Raw genomic sequence first — 23,349 nt, 5'->3', positions numbered from 1 at the left:
ATTGCTATTGCTATAGGTTAAGGGTTAGGTTTAGGGTTAGGTTTAGGATTAGGTTTAGGGGGGTTAGTTTTAGGTTTAGGGGTTAATTTTAGGTTTAGCGTTTACAGCGTGCTTCTGTCTCCGCGCTGTTGTTGCCCTGTTGATGACGTCAGCTACGCGGTTTCGTCGAGTGTGGTTTAGTCGAACGCGGTTTTGTGGTGGAACCTGTAACAACAGAGTCAGGTAGAGCATTCCAGGCGTTGACCGCTCTGTTGCTGAAGTCGTATTTTCTGCAATCGAGTTTGGAGCAGTTTACTTTGAGTTTGTATCTATTATTTGCCTGTGTATTATTGAAGTTGAAGCTGAATTAGTAATTGACAGGTAGGACGTTGTAGCAGACAATTTTGTGTACTATGCTTAGGTCATCTCGCAGGCCTCGTAGTTCTTTTTCATACCTTCAAACCAGTGGTGGGTTTCAAAAATTTTTGGAACCTCTTCTGTAGGTGTGGCCTGCTTTCCGGGTCCACTGGTGGAACCTCTTCTAACCGGTTTGGTAGATTTGACGAACCGGTTCTACCAAATAGGTGCGAACAGATAGGAACCCACCTGTGCTTTAAACCAGGAGTGTTCAACTCAAGGCTGGATCGGCTCATTGGGTGCTTAGCTCTGGCCTGGAGGCCACCCTGAAAACAGCGAAGGACCGACTCGTGGTGCTTCTCCAGCGAAAACAGAGCTCCCAAGCTATGTTTTGTTCTGACAGAGGGTTGCAGGAGGCCATGGCAGCCGAAAACAGATGCCCCCACCACAAGTGATGTTGAGCTGGCCACGCCCACCATGTCCATGCCTACACCAGACCCCAGAGGTCAAACGCAACTCTGATGCTGCCCTCAATGAAATCAAGTTTGACACCCCTGCTCTAAACCACAGGATGGTGCTATGGTGGTCGAACATCTTTAGATGTTTTGATGGACTTTCCCTGCGAAACGTTGAGGTATTTTTAGAGGACAATCCCAAGCCTGATTCTCATGATCAGCCAAGGAAAAGGTGCTCATCCATTTAGGACAAGGGCTTTCAAATGTGGTGATTTTAAGACTTCTGGACTTCAACTTCCAGAATTCCCCAGCCAGCCTGAGGAATTCTGGGAGTTGAAGTCCATAAGTTTTACTTATCGCCAAGTTTGGAAACTCCCGATTTAGGGTGATAGAGCCCAGCCGAGTCAATGTGTGGCCTCCATATCTCCAGAACTTTCTCCAAACTTGGCAAGTTAGAAGAAAACACTCAAAGCATGACTTCTAGAATCCTTTTCATCCTCTTTACCGACACCAGAAAATGTATCTTTCCTTCTGTGTGAACTATTGTGTCTGTTTGTCGATTTCTTCATGGGGAGAGGCACTTACGTATGAGCCAGCAACGTTCTGCAGCTGCCAAAAAAGCCAACCCAATCCTTGTGTTGTCTCTTCTCGTAGGGATCCACTGGGAGACATCTTTCAAGAATCTTTCTCTCTGCAGCCTCCTCCCACTGGATCTGGATCCCCTTTTGAGCAAAACCTTCCCTTTTGTTGGCTCCTCTTCCCACACCAGATTGAGTCCCCGTCTGTTCAGTTTTCAGAGAATTATCCTGCTGGCAAAGCCTTGAGCCTCTTTAGACAATTGTTTTCCAACCTTCTGTCGGTTTAAAAAAAAGGTCAAGTTGTCTTTTTAATTCATTTTTATTTATTTAGTTTATCAAACATGTACGAGATGACAGGTATAAGTAGAAACATGGACATGGACAAAGGAGATTAGTCCAAATAAATGGGGACAGTAGGACAGGGACGGAAGACACACTGGTACACTTATGCATGCCCCCTTTACGGACCCCTTAGAAATGGGGTGAGGTCCACGGTAGACAGTTTGAGGTTGAAGCTGTTTGAGGGTTTAAGGATGTAACAAGGGAGTCAAGTAGAGCATTCCAGGCATTGACCACTCTGATGCTGAAGTCGTATTTTCTGCAATCGAGTTTGGAGCAAATTTACCTTGAGTTTGTATCTATTATTCGCCCGGGTATTGTTGAGGTTGAAGCTGAAGTAGTCATTGACAGGTAGGACGTTGTAGCAGACAATTTTGTGTACTACGCTTAGGTCAGACTGTAGACGCGTGCATTCACACCGGCTAGCTGGTGTTCGGGTTCCCGCTCCGCGTGTTCCATTTCAGGCACTCGGTGCCCAAAAGGTTCACCATCATTGCTGTTAGGGGTATCTCCGTTGGGAGACAGAAAGTAGTGCAGCGGAATGTACAGCTAGAGAGAAAGAATGTTGCTAGTAGAAATACACAAATAGAGTTTCAGGCACTGCTAGTAAAAACAAGTAGCTTTACTACTGATAATTGCTTCTCAAGCAGTGATAGTAGATATTAGTCCAAACACAATTCAAAGAACAAACAATAGCTTACAGTTGCAGTTCACATTCCAGTCATCAAGTCATCAAGCCTAGGACAAGCAGAGAGAGAGAGAGAGAGTTCTCTTGACTCCTTCTTATTGTAAAGTTAATTTTTCTTTTAAAAATAGGATAAGCCAAGTACATTAACATATAGTGGAAATACACCAAGGGGAGGAGGAGTAGGAAAGAAGAAAGATGGGTAGAGATGGATGGGAGAGAGGGCGGGGGGAAGGCAAAAAGGAAAGGGGGGAGCGGATTTGGAGAGGAGGAGTGGTAGAGGGGAGAGGAAGTAGGGTAGAGGGGGATGATGGAGGGAAGATAGAAAGTTGGAGGGTGGTGGAAGAAAGAGGTGTATGGAGAATGGAAGAGGTATATTGGGTTTTTATTTCCTGGGGCATTGTTGACAAGAGGAATGATGCAATTATTGTTTAATATTGTATGGTGTATACATGGCAGTGTATGAAATGAAAATGAAAAATAAAATATATATATACAAACAATGAAAAAAAAAGTTAATTACAGTTGTTAAGTACATCCACTCATTTAAAGCAACAATGACCATTTGTTGTTGTATAAAGATATATATTGCCTACCCAACACTAGGAGTATATTCCCAACAATTGCCTTAGACCAATACCATCCCGGTCAAATGGTTGGTTTCTCCCATACTTATGATATATCCTGACACTCCATAAAGGTTTCTACATTCCACCCTCCTGATCAACAAATATCCTGCCTGGGGATAACAGAAGCTGCAAAGCCACAGGTACGTCTTTGAGCAGAGTATCAAAAACACCCCAGGAAGTTTTTCTGGGTACAGATAGTTCGCGATTTACGACTGTAACGAAGTGTACTCGTCATGGTCATAAGTACTGATCATTGTTCCAACATGGAACAATGGGTTTGCCACCAAGAAGAGGGAGTCCCATCTATTCTCCAAAGCCCATGAAGGGACAACAAGAAGTAATTGATGGAAATTAACCAAGGAGAGAAGCAATCTAGAATGAAGGAGAAAACTCCTGACTAATTAAAACAATTGATCAGTGGAACAACTTGCTTCCAGAAGTTGTGGCCGCTCCAACACTGGAGGTTTTTAAGAAGATATTGGACAGTCATTTGTCTGAAATGGTTTATAGTCTCCTGCTTGAGCAGAGGGTTGACTAGAAGATCTCTAAGGTCCCTTCCAACTCTGTTATTCTGTTATTCTGATTGCAAAAACCCCACTAGACGATGAATGAAGATGCCCAGTCTTCAAATTGGTCAACAGAAAGCCATGAATCTTGCAACATTAAGAAAACACCCACAAAAGGTTTTATTCACATTATTACTGCAAAGGGACACTCCCAGCCCGATCTTCATGGCATCTTCTTACACCATGGTTAGAAAAGAACAATATAGTCCAGTGTTTCTCAACCTGTGCAACTTGAAGATGTCTGGACTTCAAGTCCTAGAATTCCCCAGCCAGCATTCGCTGGCTGGGGAATTCTGGGACTTGAAGTCCAGACATCTTCAAGTTGCCAAGGTTGAGAAAACACTGATATAGTCTCTATTTCTGGACAAAGGTTGGGTTCCTCCCATCAAGCTGGAAAGCCCAGGTGATTTTTCTTTTACGCTTTGCTTGGTCACATAAGCAGGAAATAACAGTTTGTGTGAATGACAGTAGATAACGCAGGGATGCTACTGAAATCTTTGCCCACATCCTTTAGCAACATGTATTTGAGCGTGGCTTTATTTTAGGAGCCTCTTGTACATGTTTGACTAAACTAATAATACAAATTATTATTTCTTTATACATTTTCTCTGTACATGCGCCAAGTACTTTATGAATAGCATGTTGTCTGGGTTAATTTGCTACATCATACTATTTTTCCAGTTCCCAATTTCTGTTGTCAAGCCATATGTAAAACAAGTCCCATCTTTGAAATAGTCTTTTTTCTCTTTTATCTTCAATGTCAATCTGTCCATTTCTGCACAGTCTTAATATTTTTTTTTGATTCTTGCTTCTTCTGTAGCTGTTTCCTCATGTTTCCAGTGCTGTGAAATACAATTCTTGCTGAGTTCCAGGCATGTAATGTTAAACATATTCCTTTTCTCCTATTTTTTTTCCCTGCATTCCACCTAACAAAAATAATTCTGGCTTATAATCTATCCCATTGCTTTGGGGCGTGTCTACCACATGTTGGTAATATGTGCCCTGTGTGGATTACATTTCCAACATTTGACAGACCTGTATTCAGAGGTGGGTTCCCTACCAGTTCACACCTATTCGGTAGAACCGGTTCGCCAAATCTACCAAACGGTTAGAAGAGATTCCACAGTGGACCCGGGAAGCAGGCCACACCTACAGAAGAGCTTCCAAATTTTTTTGAAACCCACCACTGACATAGAGAGACACCGAGGGAGGGAGGGAGCGGAGGGGGCAGGGAGGCGAGGGAGAGAGAGGCAAAGAACACACACACAGACTCACACAGAGAGAGAAAGAGAAAGAGAAAGGAAAGGAAGGAAGGAAGGAAGGAGGAAGGAAGGAAGGAAGGAAGAAGGAAGAAAGAAAGAAAGAAAGAAGTAAAAAAAGAAAGAAAAAGTGAGAGAGAAATGAAAGAAAAAAAGAAAAAAGGGAGAGGAGAGACAAAAGGAAGGAGAGAGATAGAGAGAGAGAACACATGGCCGGCAAGCCACTCCCACCAGGTCACATGGCCGGCAAGCCACTCCCACAAAGGGGCCACACCCACAGAGTAGGTTCAAAAAAAAATTGAAACCCACCACTGCCTGTATTTAAACATCTTTGCTAACCTCGGCTGGCAGCAAGTGCCACCTATAGAACATTTTGTACAGCTTTTCCTTCCAAGGGGTCGCCATCGCGCAATTTGTAGATGCTTTCCCAAAGTTTGGTTTTATTATTAAATTGGATTGATTCACTTTATTTCAGACATTGCAGTATAAGAGTCCTGATCAACAAAAACAAAGAGCAGGGATAGAATAGAAGGCCAAGATGAAAGCAAAGAACCCAGTTAAAGTCTCATCTCTGGACACTTGTCCAGTCTGGCCTGTAGAAAGACAAGGAAACTTCACGTTGAGCTCAAAATCTCAGTGACTTCATGGAAATATCCTTCTAGTTTTCTTTGCGACGATAAGGAAGTGGTTTGGCCTTTCCCCCTCCTGGGATTCCTCCCCCCCCCCCTTCGTTCTCTTCTTCTTTTAACCATTCGGTCTACCTACAATGTCCATCGAATCGTCTTCTAAACAAGGATGAAGCAGATCTGATCAGCTTAGATTTCTAAATCAGCCTGGGCTAAGAAGTCAGATCTTTGATCAATACTGCAGGTGGCTGCAGAGACATTAATCATCGGGTTTCTTTGGCAAGAATACAGAAAAAAAAAATGAGTTGTTCTAAGACAGTGTTCTGACTTCCCACTTTAGTTTAACATCTCTTCCTTGTGAAGTCAAGTATTTAGCCAAGCTCCACTAGTTTTGGGGTACTTTTTTTTCCCTTTCTTTAGATCAGCTTTTCCTTCCTTCCTTCCCTCCTTCCCTTCCTACCTCTTCCCTTCCCTCCTTCCTTCCCTCCCCCCTTCCTCCCCTTCCCTCCTTCCTTCCCTCCTTCTCTTCCTTCCTTCCTTCCCTCTTTTCCCTTCCTTCCTTTGACTTAGACATAGAATAACTATAAATGTACACCAATCGGCATACATTGAAATGAAATTTTATTGCATGAAGTTTTCAAAGGGTCATCACCTCCAGTATAGACTAAACATGACAAGATAGACAGACAGACAGATGCATACATACAGTACATAATTATGCATATACCCACATACCTATATATTATTATATAACACAGAGAATCAACACAGTCTAGTCCTTCCTCCCCCTCCCTCTCTTCCTTCCTTCCAATACATTTCTCCGTCGTATCACTTAAATAATTCGAAAGGTGGAAAACATCCTTAATACCTGCTTCCTTTTATTTTCTCTACCACAACAACCCTGTGAGGAGAGTTGGACTGAGAGGGAGGCTAAGAGAGTGATGGCCCAAAACCACCCAGCTGGTTTTTCATGCCTAAGCAGGAGTAGAACTCACTGACTCCTGGTTAATTGGCCCAAATTCACCCAGATGGCTTTCATGCCTAAGGTGGGACTAGAACTCACCGTCTCCCGGTGATTGGCCCAAAGTCACCCAGATGGCTTTTATTCCGAAGGAGGGACTAGAACTCACCATCTCCCAGTGATTGTCACCCAGCTGTCTTTTATGGGGAATGCTGTCTAGGGAATTCTGGGAGTTGAAGTCCATTCCTCTTAAAGCCCCAAGGATGGGAAACCTTGCTCTAACAGCTCCTCCACTGAGCAAGAAGTTGAAATGTGAAGTCTTCTCTAGTCTCTTTCGACTCTATGATTCTTATAATTTTCAAATGGTGTGGAAGAGCCCTTATGGATAGGTCAATGATAGATAGATAGATAGATAGATAGATAGATAGATAGATAGATAGATAGATAGATAGATAGACAGACAGACAGACAGACAGACAGACAGACAGACAGACAGACAGACAGACAGACAGACGGATATCCCATCTTTGGATACCTTTCTTGTGTAGAAGGCTGTCATTCAGCCTTCTACAATTGGGCTGTGTGAATTACAAAGAGGAAAGTGGACTTTCTCCAGGATGGGATTGAAGGAGTATATGAATCAATATGAATCAATATTGGCTTCTGCTTCTTATGTATACTGTCAGAAATTAAGTTGTTTTCTAGCCTAGCAAATGGTAACCTTAACACTGCCATTACTGCAAATGTTATCTCACCGCCGCGTCTCGCTTCTATTCCTGGCTTCAAAGCTAGGCACATTCTTGAAAACATAGAAGAAATTGTTACAGGGGAATATCAGGCCCCCTAAATAAAGAACCCAAACTAGGGAGTTTTCCTGGCTCATAAATCCTTAAGCATTCTGGTGGGGAAAAAAACAACTACTACTCTCTAGATAGGGAGACAGAGACAGGAGCTTGGACAAAAGAAGGCTTTCAAGATCATGTTGGTAACGAATCTTTGTCCCTGATTGGGTAAACTTTGTTTCTATCTGCCTAAAAGGTGTATAATACTCTGAGCTCCTCTTGCAGGGGGCGGCTATTCCTTCCATGCATTTGTTTGTGTGTTTTGAATATAGTTTTTGTCACCCAGCTTTTGCTATGGCCATAAATAAAAGCTGATATTTTTTGCAAGCCTCGTCTGGAGTCTACTCTCTTTGGCATTTCAGTGGCTCGAGGAAACTGCTGGAACCTTACAGGATGCTAGCAGCAGGAGAAAGACCGTTAACCTTTTGAGCATTTGGCAAGACCAAGGAGGCCAAATAAACAGCTCGTTTTCCAGTAGTGCAACAACGTGGAAAGAAAGCATCCCACCATCTTGATAGCCATCAAAAAGATCATGTCCACAAGCAAAATAGCCTCCCTCATTATCCTTTAACTTTCCTCTTTCGTGGAAGCGCTGTTTTGTTTCCATTCTTCTCTCCTTCTCCTTTTCTTCTTTTTCTTTAAAATGACCTAACGGAGCAGTTCGCTGCGAGCAACAGAACAAAAGATCGTTACAAGAAGTTCCCCCGTGACCTATGTGCAGTTTGAAGGAGTTGAGTTTATAGAGAGCCACGAGCTACATAGATACGCAGGGGGAAACACCCAAAGCCAGCCGTAGGGAAGTGGGGGGCGAGAGATGGAAGAATCGGAGAATCCTGGAGTTTGGGAGTGGATCTGGAGATCATCTAGTTGGCCCGCTGCCCACAGGCAGGAATCTTCAGACCATCACGTGAAAATGGCTATCTAACCTTTGCTGGAAAATCTCCAGGCCCCACAGCTCCATGAGGCAGGCTGTTCAACTGCTTTAAATCTCCGAGGTCCTTGTGTGCTCTCTGAGCTGGGTTGTGTTCTTGCAGGCGTTTCATCACCCAACTAGGTAACATCATCAGTGCTAGAAGGGAGTGGGGTATGTGAGAGGAGGAGGAGGAGGAGGACGATGACTTTGGGGTCCTTGGTGATCTCTTGGTTATTTTCTTCCAGACATTTCATGACCCTCTAGGTAACATCATCAGTGCCAGAAGGGAGGGGAGTTTGTGAGAGCGGGGAGGAGGGGGACTCTGAGATCTTTGGTCCTCTCTGAACGTGGTAGTTTTCTTGCAAGCATTTCATCACCCAACTAGGTAACATCATCAGTGCTAGAAGGGAGTGTGGTTTATGGAGAGGAGGAGGAGGAGGAGGAGGAGGAGCAGGAGCAGGAGCAGGACGACAACGACTTTGGAGTCCTTGGTGGTCTCTTGGTTATTTTCTTCCAGACATTTCATGACCCACTAGGTAACATCATCAGTGCTAGAAGGGAGTGGGGTTTGTGGAGAGGAGGAGGAGGAGGAGGAGGAGGAGGAGGAGGAGGAGGAGGAGGAGGAGGAGGAGGAGGAGGAGGAGGAAGAAAAACACTGCGGGGTCCTTGGTACTGTATGAACGTGGTGGTTTTCTTGCAGACATTTCATCACCCAACTAGGTAAATCATCAGTGCTAGAACGGAGTGGGGTTTATGGAGTGGAAGAGGAGGAGGAGGAGGAGGAGGAGGAGGAGGACGACAACAACAACAACAACAACAACGACTTTGGGGTCCTTGGTGGTCTCTTGGTTATTTTCTTCCAGACATTTCATGACCCACTAGGTAATATCATCAGTGCCAGAAGGGAGTGGGGTTTGTGAGGTAGGGAGGAGGAGGACTCTGAGATCTTTGGTCCTCTCTGAACTTGGTGGTTTCTTGCAGGCATTTCATGACCCAACTAGGTAACATCATCAGTGCTAGAAGGGAGTGGAGTTTATGGAGGAGGAGGAGGAGGAGGAGGAGGAGGAGGAGGAGGAGGAGGTGGAGGAGGAGGAGGAGGAGGAGGAGGTGGAGGAGGAGGAGGAGGAGGAGGAGGAGGAGGAGGAGGAGGAAAAAGACTGTGGGGTCCTTGGTACTGCCTGAACTTGGTGGTTTTCTTGCAGACATTTCATCACCCAACTAGGTAACATCATCAGTGCTAGAAGGGAGTGGAGTTTATGGAGGAGGAGGAGGAGGAGGAGGAGGAGGAGGAGGAGGAGGGGGGGAAAAAGACTGTGGGGTCCTTGGTACTGCCTGAACTGGTGGTTTTCTTGCAGACATTTCATCACCCAACTAGGTAACATCATCAGTGCTAGAAGGGAGGAGGGTTTTTAAAGGAGGAGAAGTAGGAAGAGGAGGATCTCTAGTGATGGAGCACCCACAACTTCTGGAGGTAAGCCATTCCACTATAATCGTCTTCCACTGTGAGGAACTCTCCCCTTGGTTCTCGATTGGATCTCTTTAATGACCTTCCAACTGTTATGTCAGATGCTCTGGAGAACCATCTTCTTCCTAAGATAGTTCCTTCTACAAATCCTTGGACCACACCTCCTCCGGGCATCCCAGGTAAGGGATTTTGAGGAACGCTGGTCCCAGCACCCCTAAAAGTCAACACAAAGAATAAAGCTATGCTAAAGTGCACAAAATCCGTCTTGAAGTAGTGTCCTTCGGATAACTCAGCCTTGTGGCTCTGCTGAATGTGTTTTGAAGAATAAAAACACAATTGCTACCTGCTAAAAAAATTTAAATGACTCACCCTGCCAAACACGGGAGCAGTGTACAAAGTATTTTGCGTCACAGTGGGTGCATATTAACTTCCCAAGCACTATTCACTCTACAGTGAAATTGCATCGTCTTTTTTTTTTTTTAATTCGTTTTTACTTTGCTGCTAAATTTTTAGATGGCCTTCTGTGTTCTTGGCTTTATCTAGCTTGATATTCTTGTTCCCGACATAAAGACTTTGCATATTCTGTGTTATGGGGAGTCTGGTGATACTTTAATGTATTTTTTAATTCTCACCGTAAGCTCCCGGAGAATTTGATTATATGAAACTGTATATCGAATTCCCAAGTCAGTGTGAGCCGCAAAGCCTCACCATCTGCTTTTCTGAGTTATGTCACCTGGCAGAAATCAAACTGGCCACAAAACGTGAAGAAGAAGAAGAAGAAGAAGAAGAAGAAGAAGAAGAAGAAGAAGAAGAAGAAGAAGAAGGAGAAGGAGAAGGAGAAGGAGAAGGAGAAGGAGAAGGAGAAGGAGAAGGAGAAGGAGAAGGAGAAGGAGAAGGAGAAGGAGAAGGAGAAGGAGAAGGAGAAGGAGAAGGAGAAGGAGAAGGAGAAGGAGAAGGAGAACAAGAACAAAGACTAGGACAATTTCCTTTCATAAGCTTGAGAAGATCTATGAGGAACCCTGGAGTCCTAATGGATGATTACTTAAACATGAGCTAGCCATGTATGGTGGCAGCCAAAAAGCTAATATGATCCTGGGTTGCATTGTTGTTGTTAGTTGTGAAGTTGTGTCCGACCCATCGCAACCCCATGGACAACGTTCCTCCAGGCCTTCCTGTCCTCTACCATCCTTTGGAGTCCATTTAAGCTCACGCCGACTGCTTCAGTGACTCCATCCAGCCACCTCCTTCTCTGCTGTCCCTTTCTTCTTCTTTTGCCCTCCATCATTCCCAGCGTGAGGCTCTTCTCCAGGGAGTCCTTCCTTCTCATAAGATGGCCAAAGCACTTGAGATTCCTCTTCAGGATCTGGCCTTCTAAAGAGCAGTCAGAGTTGATTTCCTCCAGGACTGACTGGTTGGATGGCCTTGCAGTCCAAGGGACTCACAAGAGTCTTCTCCAGCACCAGAGTTCAAAGGCCTCCCATTCTTTGGCGCTCAGCCTTCCTTATGGTCCAACTTATCATTGTATTAAATAGAGGCATAGAATCAAAATCACACGACGAATTAGTACCACTTTATAAATCCTTTGTAAGACCAAACCTGGAATATAAAGCATCCAGTTTTGGTCACCACACATTATAAAAAAGATGTTAAGACTTTGGGGGAAATGCAGAGAAGAGCAACTGGGATGATTTAAAGGCCTGGAAACTAAAACATATGAAGAACGATTGCAGGATTTGGGAATGGATAATCTAGAGGGGAAAAAAGGACTAGGGGAGACGTGACAGCACTATCCCAATATTTGAGGGGCCGCCACAAGAAGAGGGGGTCAACTTATTTCCAAAGCATGAGAAGGCAGGACAAGAACAATGGGTGGAAACTAATCTAGGAGAGGAGCAACCTAGAAATAGGGAGAAATTTCCTACCAGGGGGAACAATAAACCAATAGAATGGAAGTTGTGGGTGCGCCATTACTGGAGGTTTTAAAGAAGGGACTGGACAGTTGTTTATCTAAAATGGAATAGGGTCTTCTTCTTGAGCAGGGGGCTGGACTAGAAGACCTCCAAGGTCCCTCCCAACTCAGTTCTGTAACTGTAACTGTAAACCAAGAAACCGAAGAGCCACAAGCGAGTTAAAAGTAGATTTAATCTGCCCCCACTGTGACAGAGAAATGGAAAAGTTTGAGACAGCTCATACGGAGCACCAGTTTTTTTTTTTTTTTTTTTTAATTAGACATTTATAGGCCGCCCTTTTCCCTGAGGGGACTCAGGGCGGCTTACAGTCAAAAGGGAAGGGAGTGTCAGACAATACAAAAAGAAATGTGCACAAAAGTAAATTAAATAGTAAAACTCAACATTCACTCAACATTCGGGAGGGGCAAAAGTAAACTTATCCCCAGGCCTGACGGGCTAGCCAGTTCTTGAGGGCTGTGCGGAAGGCCTGGACGGTGGTGAGGGTACGAATCTCCACGGGGAGATTGTTCCATAGTGTCGGAGCCGCAACAGAGAAGGCTCTCCTCCGAGTAGTCGCCAGTCGGCACTGACTGGCGGATGGAATACGGAGGAGGCCAACTCTATGCGATCTGATGGGACGCAGGGAGGTAATTGGCAGAAGGCGGTCTCTCAAATAGCCAGATCCACTACCATGGAGCGCTTTATAGGTGGTGAGTAAGACCTTGAAGTGCACCCGGAGACCAACAGGTAGCCAGTGCAGCTCACGGAGGATCGGTGTTATGTGGGCGCACCACGGTTCGCCCACAATCACTCGCGCGGCCGCATTCTGGACTAGCTGAAGTCTCCGGATGCTCTTCAAGGGCAGCCCCATGTAGAGCACATTACAGTATTCCAGCCTGGAGATCACAAGGGCTCGAGTGACTGTTGTGAGGGCCTCCCGATTCAGGTAGGGCCGCAACTGGCGCACCAGGCGAACCTGGGCAAATGCCCCCCTGGTCACAGCTGAGAGATGGTGGTCAAAAGTCAGCTGTGGGTCCAGGAGGACTCCCAAGTTGCGGCCCTTTCTGAGGGGTGTAAGTTTTGTCCCCCCAGCCTGAGTGATGGTATGTTGGTCAAATTTTTGGGAGGAAAACACAACAGCCACTCGGTCTTGTCTGGGTTGAGTATCAGCTTGTTTGCTCTCATCCAGTCTTTAACGGCTTCTAGACCCTGGTTCATCACATCCACCGCTTCATTGAGTTGGCACGGGGCGGACAGATACAACTGTGTATCGTCCGCATATTGGTGTATTTTATCCCGTGCCTTCGGATGATCTCGCCCAGCGGTTTCATGTAAATGTTAAATAGTAGGGGGGATAGGACCGATCCCTGCGGCACCCCATAAGTTAGGGGCCTCAGGGACGATCTCTGCCCCCCACCAACACCGACTGCGACCTGTCCGAGAGATAGGAGGAGAACCACTGCAAAACAGTGCCGCCCACCCCTATCTCCTGCAGTCGTCGCAGAAGGATACCATGGTCGATGTATCGAAAGCCGCTGAGAGGTCCAGGAGAACTAGGATGGAAGCAGGGCCTCCGTCCCTAGCTCTCCAGAGATCATCGGTCAATGCGACCAAAGCGGTTTCTGTGCTGTAACCGGGTCTGAAGCCAGACTGGAAGGGGTCAAGATAGTTAGCTTCCTCCAAGGTACGCTGAAGCTGGAGAGCCACCACCTTCTCAACAACCTTCCCTACAAAGGGGAGGTTGGAGGACTGGACGATAGTTATTAAGAACAGCTGGATCCAAGACGGTTTCTTCAGGAGGGGTCTTACCACGCTGTCTTGAGCGCGGTGGGAAATGTACCCCTCCCGAAAGAGAGGCGGTAACAACCGCCTGGATCCAGCCTCGTGTCACCTCACTGCTGTTGGCAACCAGCCAGGAGGGACACGGGTCCAGTATGCAGGTGGATGGCACCTCACAGCTCGCATAGCCTTGTCCACATCCCCGGAGGCAACTTCCTGAAACTCAACCCAGAGATGGTTTGCCAAGTCTTCTCCTTGTGTCTCGGCTGGATCTACTGGGGTGGAGTCCAGGTCCGCTCGAAACCGGGCAACTTTGTCCGCCAAGAACTGGACATACTCCTCAGCCTTACCCTGTAGGAGTCCCCCGTCTCCCTCCTATTTAGGAGGGAGCGGTTATCCTAAACAGGGTGGCTGGGCGGGACTCGGCGGACGCTACCAAGGAGGCAATATATGTTCTTTTTGCTGTTCTTAAAGTCCGAATATACTCTTGGTGCATGCTGTTAAAAGTGCCCGTTTCGACTCGGACCTATCGGATCTCCACGAGTGTTCTAGGCGTCTCCTCCGGCGCTTTACCTCCCGGAGCTCCTCAGTAAACCAAGGAGGCCTCCGGGGACCGCTGACCCGGAGGGCCGTAGCGGCGCAATCCGGTCTAGAGACTCCGAAGCTGCCGAGTGCCAGGCAGCGACGAGGGTCTCCGCCGAACTGTGGGCGAGGGTATCAGGAATAACCCCAAGCTCCGTCTGGAACCTAACAGGATCCATCAGTCGCTTGGGGCGGAACCAGCTGATCGGTTCCTCCTCCCTACGGTGGGGGTTTGGCCTCCGGAAGTCTAGCCTCAGTAGGTAGTGGTCTGACCACGACAGGGGTACGATCTCATTACCCCTCAGACCAAGATCGTAACTCCACTGCTCCGAGAGGAATACGAGGTCGAGCGTGTGACCCGCTGAGTGAGTTGTTTGTGTTTGAGAAGCTGTTGATCGATTCAATCTTCTTCCCCTTGGTCTTTTATCATTTTCTACTTTTGGGAGGAAAGAAAGCAAGAAGATAAGATAAGAATTCTTACATCTGGCACGTACAGAGGCAGAAAAAAATGCAAGACGACCCAAGATTCTTTCAGTGGTTTCAAAGAAGAAGATGGCACAGAATGAAATAATGAAATAAAAGTTTTGGGGCCAACTTATTCATTCATTTATTTTGGTAAGGCTGAAAGAGTAGGCTACTGTCGGGGGAGGAAAAACAGGCCTGCTGCTTTGCTTAGATATAAGTGTACACTAAACCGACATGCTAGATACTTGACTACTGTAACCCACTCTACAGGGGGCTGCCCTTGAAAAGTGTTCGGAGACTACAATTGGTCCAGAATGCAGCCGCGCGAGCGATACTGGGTGTAACCGAGATACACCCATCCTCCGCAAGCTGCACTGGCTCCCTATCGGTCTCCGAACGCGCTTCGAGGTGCTGGTTATCACCTTTAAAGCCCTACATGGCTTAGGACCTGGTATCTATGAGACCGTCTCCTGCCACACACCTCCCAGCGTTCGATAAGATCACACAGGATGGGCCTTCTCCGTGGTGCCGTCGACTAGACAATGTCATCTGGTGGCTCCTTGGGGGAGGGCCTTCTCTGTAGCTGCCCCGGCCCTATGGAACGATCTACCCCCGGAGATCCGGACCCTCCCCACTCTCTCGGCCTTCCGGAAGTCTATTAAGACCTGGCTATTCCGGCAGGCCTGGGGGCTGTTGACCTCTTGAAGAGGTCCAGCCCCACTAAGGTTGAGTGCAATGTTGTGTCTTTTTAACTTGCTTTGTCTCTCTATTTTAAAAAATTTTTAGTCTTCTTTTAAACTGTTTTTATGTAAGACCGCCCGGAGTCCTTCGGGATTGGGCGGCATATAAATTAATTAAACTTTAACTTTAGATACTAAGCTGGGGTCATCCTAACATCTGGATTGTTTATTATTTAGTTAAGTAGTCAAACATGTACAAGATAACAGGTATAAGTATAAACACGGACATTAACAAAGGAATGAGTATGAATAAATGAGGACAGTAGGACAGGGACGGAAGGCACACTGGTGGGCTTATACTCACCCCCTTCAGGGACCTCTTAGGAATGGGGTGAGGTCCACGTAGACAGTTTGAGATTGAAGCTGTTTGAGGGTTTGAGGATGTAGCAAGGAGTCAGGTAGAGCATTCCAGGTGTTGACCACTCTGTTGCTGAAGTCGTATTTTCCGCATTCGAGTTTGGAGCAAATTTACCTTGAGTTTGTATCGATCGTTTGCCTGTGTATTATTGTGGTTGAAGCTGAAGTAGTCGTTGACAGGTAGGACGTTGTAGCAGACAATTTTGTGTACTACGCTTAGGTCAGACTAAAGGCGGCGCAGTTTCAGGTTGTCCAAGCCCAAAATTTCGAGCCTGGTGGTGTAAGGGATTCTGTTGTGAGCAGAGGAGTGGAGGACTCTTCTCGTGAAATACCTCTGGACTCGCTCGCTCATATTCATGTCCGATATACAGTGTGGATTCCAGGCAGACGAGCTGTATTCGAGGATTGGTCTGGCAAGGTTTTGTATACCCCAGTTAGCAGTATAGTGCTACCCAATGGTGGGATTCAAAATTCTTGGTGGGCGTGGCATGGTGGGCACGGCAGGGGAAGGATACTGTAAACTCTTCATTCCCTCCCCACTCTAGGAGAAAGTTGCTGCAAAATCGAGGTTTGGCTAATAAGCACTCTTTAAATTTTGAGCAAAGGATGCCCAATAAGTTACAAATTAATGCAGGCTTTCACTTTAGAATTGTGATTTTTTTTTAAAATCTTTTTCTTCTTAATCTTTTACCAAAAAAAAAATAATCACATTTTTTTATTTTCCTTTTTTTAACTTCCTAATCAGTTCTTTCAAGTCTTCTACACTTTCAGCCACCAGCGATGTTATTTCCATTTTTCAAACTGTCACTTCAGCATCCAAATCTGATTCCAGCTGTCGACTCAATTCTGCGGCCATCTTAGCTGCTTAAGTTAAACAAGTCTACATGTCGAATGCTTTTTTTGTCTCTTTCCATCTTAAACAACATTTTTTTCCCCCTCAAGACAATCTTTAAGGAAGCTTTGTGTTCACTGTCAAGAATCATCGGGAAAACAATCTAGTTCTCTGGCACTCCTATATTAGAATTTATATATTCCACCTTCTGGAATGTTCTACATACCCAAAAACCTTCTTCTGGTTAATAAATTAATCATACACCTCCTCTTTTTGATCACTGTTTTCCTCCATTTTTGCTACCTATTTAATTTCTTGCCTTCTCCCTGCCTTTTCTGAAAGCCACCCATTTATCTGACACAACTTTTTGCTGAGGTGAAAAAAAAATTTTTTTATTTTAATTTTATCAATTTCATATATACATTAACAATTATATGATCTCATAACTGTTATTAATAATATGTATTATAACAATTTTTCCCTACTGTTGACAATATACTTGAAGATTGCTTTTTTAACATCCCATAGATCCATCTTATCTTACAACGGTCCTACTTCTTCTTCCCTCCCTCCCTCTTTCCTTCCCTCGTTTCTTCTCTCCTACTCCCCTTCCTTCCCTCCCTCCTTCCCCTTCCCTCCTTCTCTCCTTCTCTCCTTCCTTCCCTCCTTCCTTCCTTCCCTCCTTTCTTTTCTCCTTCTCTCCTTCCTTTCCCCCTTCCTTTCCTCCTTCCTTCCCCCCTTCCTTCTCTCCTACATTCCCTCCTTCCTTCCCTCCTTTCTTCTCTCCTTGCTTCCCTCCCTCCTTCCCTCCCTCCTTCCTACCCCCTTGCTTCTCTTTCTTCTCTCCTTCCTTCCTTCCTCCTCTCCTTTCCCTTCTCTCCTTCCCCTTCCTCCCCTTTACCCTTCCCCTCTTCTTCCCATTCCTCCCCTCTTTCCTACTCTTACATTCCCTCCCATTCTTCCTCTGCCTTTCCCTTTCTCCTATTCCTCTCCTTTCTCCTCTCCTTCCTATCGAGGTGAAAAATTATGTAATCATTTGGTCATTTCTACATTCTTATCCATTCCTTTCTTTTTTTTCAGGTTTTGCTTATAAAGGTAGACTTCAAGTTACGTCTAATCATGTAGTAGTCACCATTTGAAGTTACGAAAGTGACTTATGACCGTTTTCACACTTTATGCCCGTTGCTGCATCCACATGGTCACATGATAAAAATTTGGATACTTGCCAACTGACTCCAATTTACGACGGTTGCAGCATCCCGGGGTCACGTGATCCCTTATGCGACTTTCAAAGTCAATGGGAAAGCCAGATTCGCTTAACAACGGTGTTACTAATTTCACAACTGCAGCAATTCACTTAACAACCGGGGATGAAAACGGTCTTAAAATGAGCCAAAACTCACTTAAGGACTATCTTGTTTAGTAGCAGAGTTTTTTGGCTCAGTTTTGGTCATAAGTCGAGAACTACTTAAATCCATTGATCTTTTCCAATCTCTCTACTATACAGTGTTATTGCATATTTGTTGATATGCAGATGTTAGCATTTAACTATCTCTTAACTCGTAGTAGCAAATAGTTCAGGGGGTATTTCAACCGTACATAAAGGTTTTCTGTTTGACACCTGTTTATCACCTTCTCATATCTTACTTACATACTGGAACTTGGCAAACAATTCTATAATCCAATTTATCAAGGATGTCAGAAGAGATTTGACATCGCTGCTTAATTAAATTTGCATCTCTTAAATATCTTCTGCCTAAAGTCAATTAAGGGGTTGAAATGGAGATATAATCTCATAACATAATCCCTCACTCGCTCTTGTTCTGCCTTAGCTGTAAATGTTTGCTTGAGGTCATTATTTCTTTTCTTTTTCATGTTTTATTTACTTTGTTTGAATAACATACAAAAATTTCATTTCAATCAAACAGTGTGTTGTCTGGGTACAGTTGTAATCAAAATGTTTACAATAACATTTATCACAAGAACATTGATAGTATACTAACAATAATGTTTTATTTGTCTATTTTATCAAATTTCCGTTTTAACATTTATCCTTTTTATGCATTTCCAACTTTTGCTTTTATTGTCTAAACATTAGTAAAATAAGTCCCATGTTGAAAAGTATTCAGTTCCTTCTTTGTCCTTAATAGTAAGCGTTAGTCTATCCATTTCTGCACATTCTAATGTTTTCTTAATTACACTCTCATCTCTCGGGATTTTGTCAAACTTTCCACTGTTGAGCATATACAATTCTAAGGTAAAGGTCAGTTATTTCATTGACTAAGTCTAGGACATTCTTGGGCTAGGCGAGGCCTTTTCAGTGGTGGCACTTCAATTATAGATTATTGAGAAAAATCTTCCCACCGTTTCCTCATTCTGCAACCATGTGGCCTTCTAATTCTTATATCTTCATGATTTCCTTCTGCACAAGGATTTTATTAACGTTTTCACTAAAGGTAAAGGTTTCCCTCATATATATGTGCTGGTCATTCCCAACTCTAGGGGGCAGTGCTCATCTCTGTTTCAAAGCCGAAGAGCCAGCGCTGTCTGAAAACATCTCCGTGGTCATGTGGCCGGCATGACTAAATGCCGAAGGCTCACAGACGCTGTTCCCTTCCCACCAAAGCTGGTCCCTATTTTTCTACTTGCATTTTTTACATGCTTTCGAACTGCTAGGTTGGCAGAAGCTGGGACAAGTAACAGGAGCTCACTCCGTTCCGCGGTGCTAGGGATTTGAACCACCAAACAACCAACCTTTCAGATCGACAAGCTCAGCGTCTTAGCCACTGAGCCACCGCGTCCCTATATATACAATTCTAGCTGCAGTTAATACATGTAAAATCAAGTATATAGTCCCTTTGTCATATTTTTCCAGCAGAAAGTGCAATAAAAATATTTCTGATTTCATGTATATGTGTTGATTTATCATTTTTTTCCCAACCAAATATGTCTTTTCGCCCAATATTTTTTGTCTTTTGAACATGTCCACCACATGTGGTAATGTGAACCAGGTATTTGAGTGCATTTCCAACATTTAGCGCATCTATCCTTATACATTTTTGCCAGTCATTGTTTCTAGTTGTTGTTGTTATTGTTTTTTTAAAACAATAAAACATTTTCCTTGTCTTGTTATTGTTCTCCTTTTTACTGAAATTATTGATTGAAATATCTTTGTCCTTTCTGGCTCGGTTTTCACAATCTGCTTTCAGCCTTCGTCTGCCCTTTTAATTAAGCGGAATTTTCCTCTTTGATTTTTGTTTTTTTCTGGCCATTAGGAAAACTGAATTCGGAAAGCCATTTAGATCTTTTAAAAAGGTAAAGGTTCCCCTTGCATATACAGTACGTGCTAATTGTTCCCGACTCTAGGGGGCAGTGCTCATCTCCGTTTCAAAGCCGAAGAGCCAGCGCTGTCCGAAGACGTCTCCGTGGCCATGTGGCCGGCATGACTCAATGCCGAAGGCGCACGGAACGCTGTTCCCTTCCCAACAAAGGTGGTTCCTATTTTTCTTCTTGCATTTTCAACGTGCTTTCGAACTGCCAGGTTGGCAGAAGCTGGGACAAGTAATGGGAGCTCACTCCGTTACGTGGTGCTAGGGATTCGATTCGATTTCTGATTGACAAGCTCAGCATCTTAGCCACTGAGCCACCGCCTCCCTTAGCTCTTTTATTCCTTGAAAATTTGAGGGTTTCTTTATTTGCCTTGTTTTCATAATGGCTCTTATCTCTTCTCCAGAGTCCCTTTCACATTTATTGTGCCCATTAAACCTTTCCACCGATCATATATTCTGACTGTACGTCACTGCAGTTTAATCATGCTGCTACACTCATCCTCTTCGATTTTTATAACTTTAACCATATGATTGATGCCAATAACTCATGGTCTGCTCCACCGCCTGTACCTAAAACTGTCCTGATTAACCTCTCCAATCTTCTGTTTCCTCTTAAGCGGTCATTTTAATTCCAGACGTGTCTATCCAGCCATATCTAAATAGTGCAATCCATTAAACTGTGGGACATTTGTCAAATCTGGCCTTGGTGCTGAAGCTCATTTGCAATATGGTAGTTCAGGAGACAGGGCCAAATGTACACTGGGAGAACTATAACTTACGGCCACAGCTGAGGTCAAGATTTACGTTGTTAAGCGAGGCGTTTGTTCAATGAGTCTTGTCCCGTTGTACAACCTTTCGGGGCCGACCATTGCGGAGTGAATCCCTGCCGTTGTTAAATGGGTAACACAGTTGTTAAGTGAATCTGGCTTCCCCACTGATTTTGCTGGTCAGAAGGTCACAAAAGGGGATTATCATGACCCCAGGACACTGCAACCGTCATAAATATGAGTCAGATGTCAACTGTCTGAATTTTGATGATGGCTTCCATGCCCAAGGCGGGACTAGAACTCCCTCTCTCCTGGAGATTGCTCCAAAATCACCCAGCTGGCTTTCATGCCTAAAGCGGGACTACACAATACAATAGAGTTGGAAGGGACCTTGGAGGTCTTCTAGTCCAACCCCCTGCCTAGGCAGGAAACCATACACCTCTTCAGACAAATGGTTATCCAACATCTTCTTTAAGACTTCCAGTGTTGGGGCATTCACAACTTCTGGAAGCAAGTTGTCATACACTTTAGCCTCCAGACCCTTTATCATCAAAGGTGATGGAGCATTCACAACTTCTGGAGACAATTTCTGTTCTACTGATTAATTGTTCTAACAGTCAGGAAATTTCTCCTCAGTTCTAGGTTGCTTCTCTCCTTGATTAGTTTCCACCATTGCTTCTTGTTCTACCCTCAGGTGCCTTGGAGAATAGCTTGACTCCCTCTTCTTTGGGGCAACCCCTGAGATATTGGAAGATGCTATCATGTCTCCCCTAGTCCTTCTTTCCATTAAACTAGCCATGCCCAGTTCCTGCAACCGTTCCTCATATGTTTCAGCCTCCAGTCCCCTAATCCTCTTTCTTGCTCTTCTCTGCACTCTTTCTAGAGTCTCCACATCTTTTTTTACATCGTGGCGACCAAAACTAAAACTAGAACTCCCCATCTCTTGGAGATTGACCCAAAGTCACCCAGCTGGCTTTCACGGCTAAGATACGACTCGAACTCACTCTCTTCTGCTTTCTCGGCCTGATGCCTTCACCACTAGACAAAACTGTTTGATCTCTCTCTACACAAACATAACTTTTTCGGATACTTTGCCCCGAACTCCCAGTTGCTATGGCTTACTGGGAAATTTCCGGTCTGTTTGTCATCTACTTTCCCTCTGTTCTCACTAAACAATTCCAGACAAGACACATATTGTGACTTGTCAAAAATGATACCAGGCTGGGTTGCGGCAAATATCTCCAGCCAATCTGGAAGGGGAGAGGGGGGGGGGGAAATATTTTGACCTTTAAAACACACCAGGAGTGAAATTGTGAAGTGGCCTTTTATAACTCAGTGTCTCAAAGGACTGCGGATTTTGGAGTATTTGATTTCTTCTTTTTTAAAAAAATAAAAAATAAAAGTATTCCACTCTGTGCTTTAGAACCGCAATGATCTCCCAGCATAAATAATATGCTTTATTACTAAATTTTGGTATTAAAAGAATAAAGCCATCCTCTAAGTAGGGGCCTATGACATTTTTTGCCTCTACACCCCCCACTAGCAAACCAGTAAGAAGATAATATTCTATCTCTCCAAATAATTATCTAATCTACCTTTCTTTTTGTATTTTCAATTTGCCCTCAAGTTTTACGGGAGCTCAATTTGCTGTCGTTTTCCTGACTGTCCCCATGCTTTATTTATTTATTTAGTTATTTATTTAGTTATTTATTTAGTTATTTATTTAGTTATTTATTTAGTTATTTATTTAGTTATTTAGTTAGTTAGTTATTTAGTTATTTATTTAGTTATTTATTTAGTTATTTAGTTAGTTATTTAGTTAGTTATTTATTTAGTTATTTAGTTAGTTATTAGTTAGTTATTTAGTTAGTTATTTAGTTAGTTATTTATTTAGTTATTTATTATTTAGTTATTATTTAGTTATTTATTTATTGGAACTGTAGGAAGGAAGGGACTAGAACAGTGATGGTTAACCTTTTTCGCACCGAGTGCCGAAACTGGAGTGTTTGAGTGCCAGAACCCAAAAGATAACAGGTGACCATTGCGCATAAGCGGGCCAGCTGCTCTCTTTTGAGTTCAGGCGCGCATGCGGAAACTAGCTAGCCGGCACCCATGCGCAGGCTGGAACCCGGAAAAGAGCATCTGGCGATGACGCGCATGCCTAAGGCAGAACTAGAACCCCCCGCCTCCCTGTTTCTGCTGCCTTAACCGCTAGTCCCGTGATGGCGGGCCACAACAACAACTCGCACTGTCAGCTTGAGGTCCCTTTTTCCCCTGAACTTGGGCCTATTCATCTTTCGGGTCTATCTAGCGGAGTAAAAAATGCCATTTTATACGAGTCGTCCTTGACGTACGACCACAGTTGAGCCTGAAAAATTTGCACGGCTAAATGTTTGCGAGGTGATTTTTGCTGCTGTTTTACCAGCTTTTCTTGCCAGGGTGGTTAAGTGAATCGCTGAGGTTGTTAAATGAGTGACACGGTTGTCTAGTGAATCTGGCTTCCCCAGGACGTTGCTTGTCCGAAGGTCACATCATGTGATCCAGGGACATTGCGACTGTCGTAAGTACGAACCAGTTGCCAAGCGTTTGAATTCGGAGTACCTAACTTTGGGCGTCAGAGTGAAAACGGTCCTAAGTCACTTTTTTCTGTGCCGTGGTAACTTGTCACTAAGTGAATTGTTGTAAGTCAAGGACTATCTGTAGTCAATGCATTTATTCGGGTCTGGTGCTCTGGAATAAGAGAGAAGCAGTTTCAATTTGGCACCAGAAATTTGACAAATGCTTTTCTTGCATTTTCCTCGCCTTTTTCCTTTCTTTTTTTTTTTCTTTTCTGTTTCCTGTTCTTTTATTTCCTTCCTTTCCTTTCCTCCCTTTCTCTTTTCTTTCCTCTCTTTC

Source organism: Thamnophis elegans, chromosome 9, assembly GCF_009769535.1.
Source record: "Thamnophis elegans isolate rThaEle1 chromosome 9, rThaEle1.pri, whole genome shotgun sequence".
Lineage (NCBI taxonomy): Eukaryota > Metazoa > Chordata > Lepidosauria > Squamata > Colubridae > Thamnophis > Thamnophis elegans.
This window is presented reverse-complemented; position numbering follows the sequence as displayed.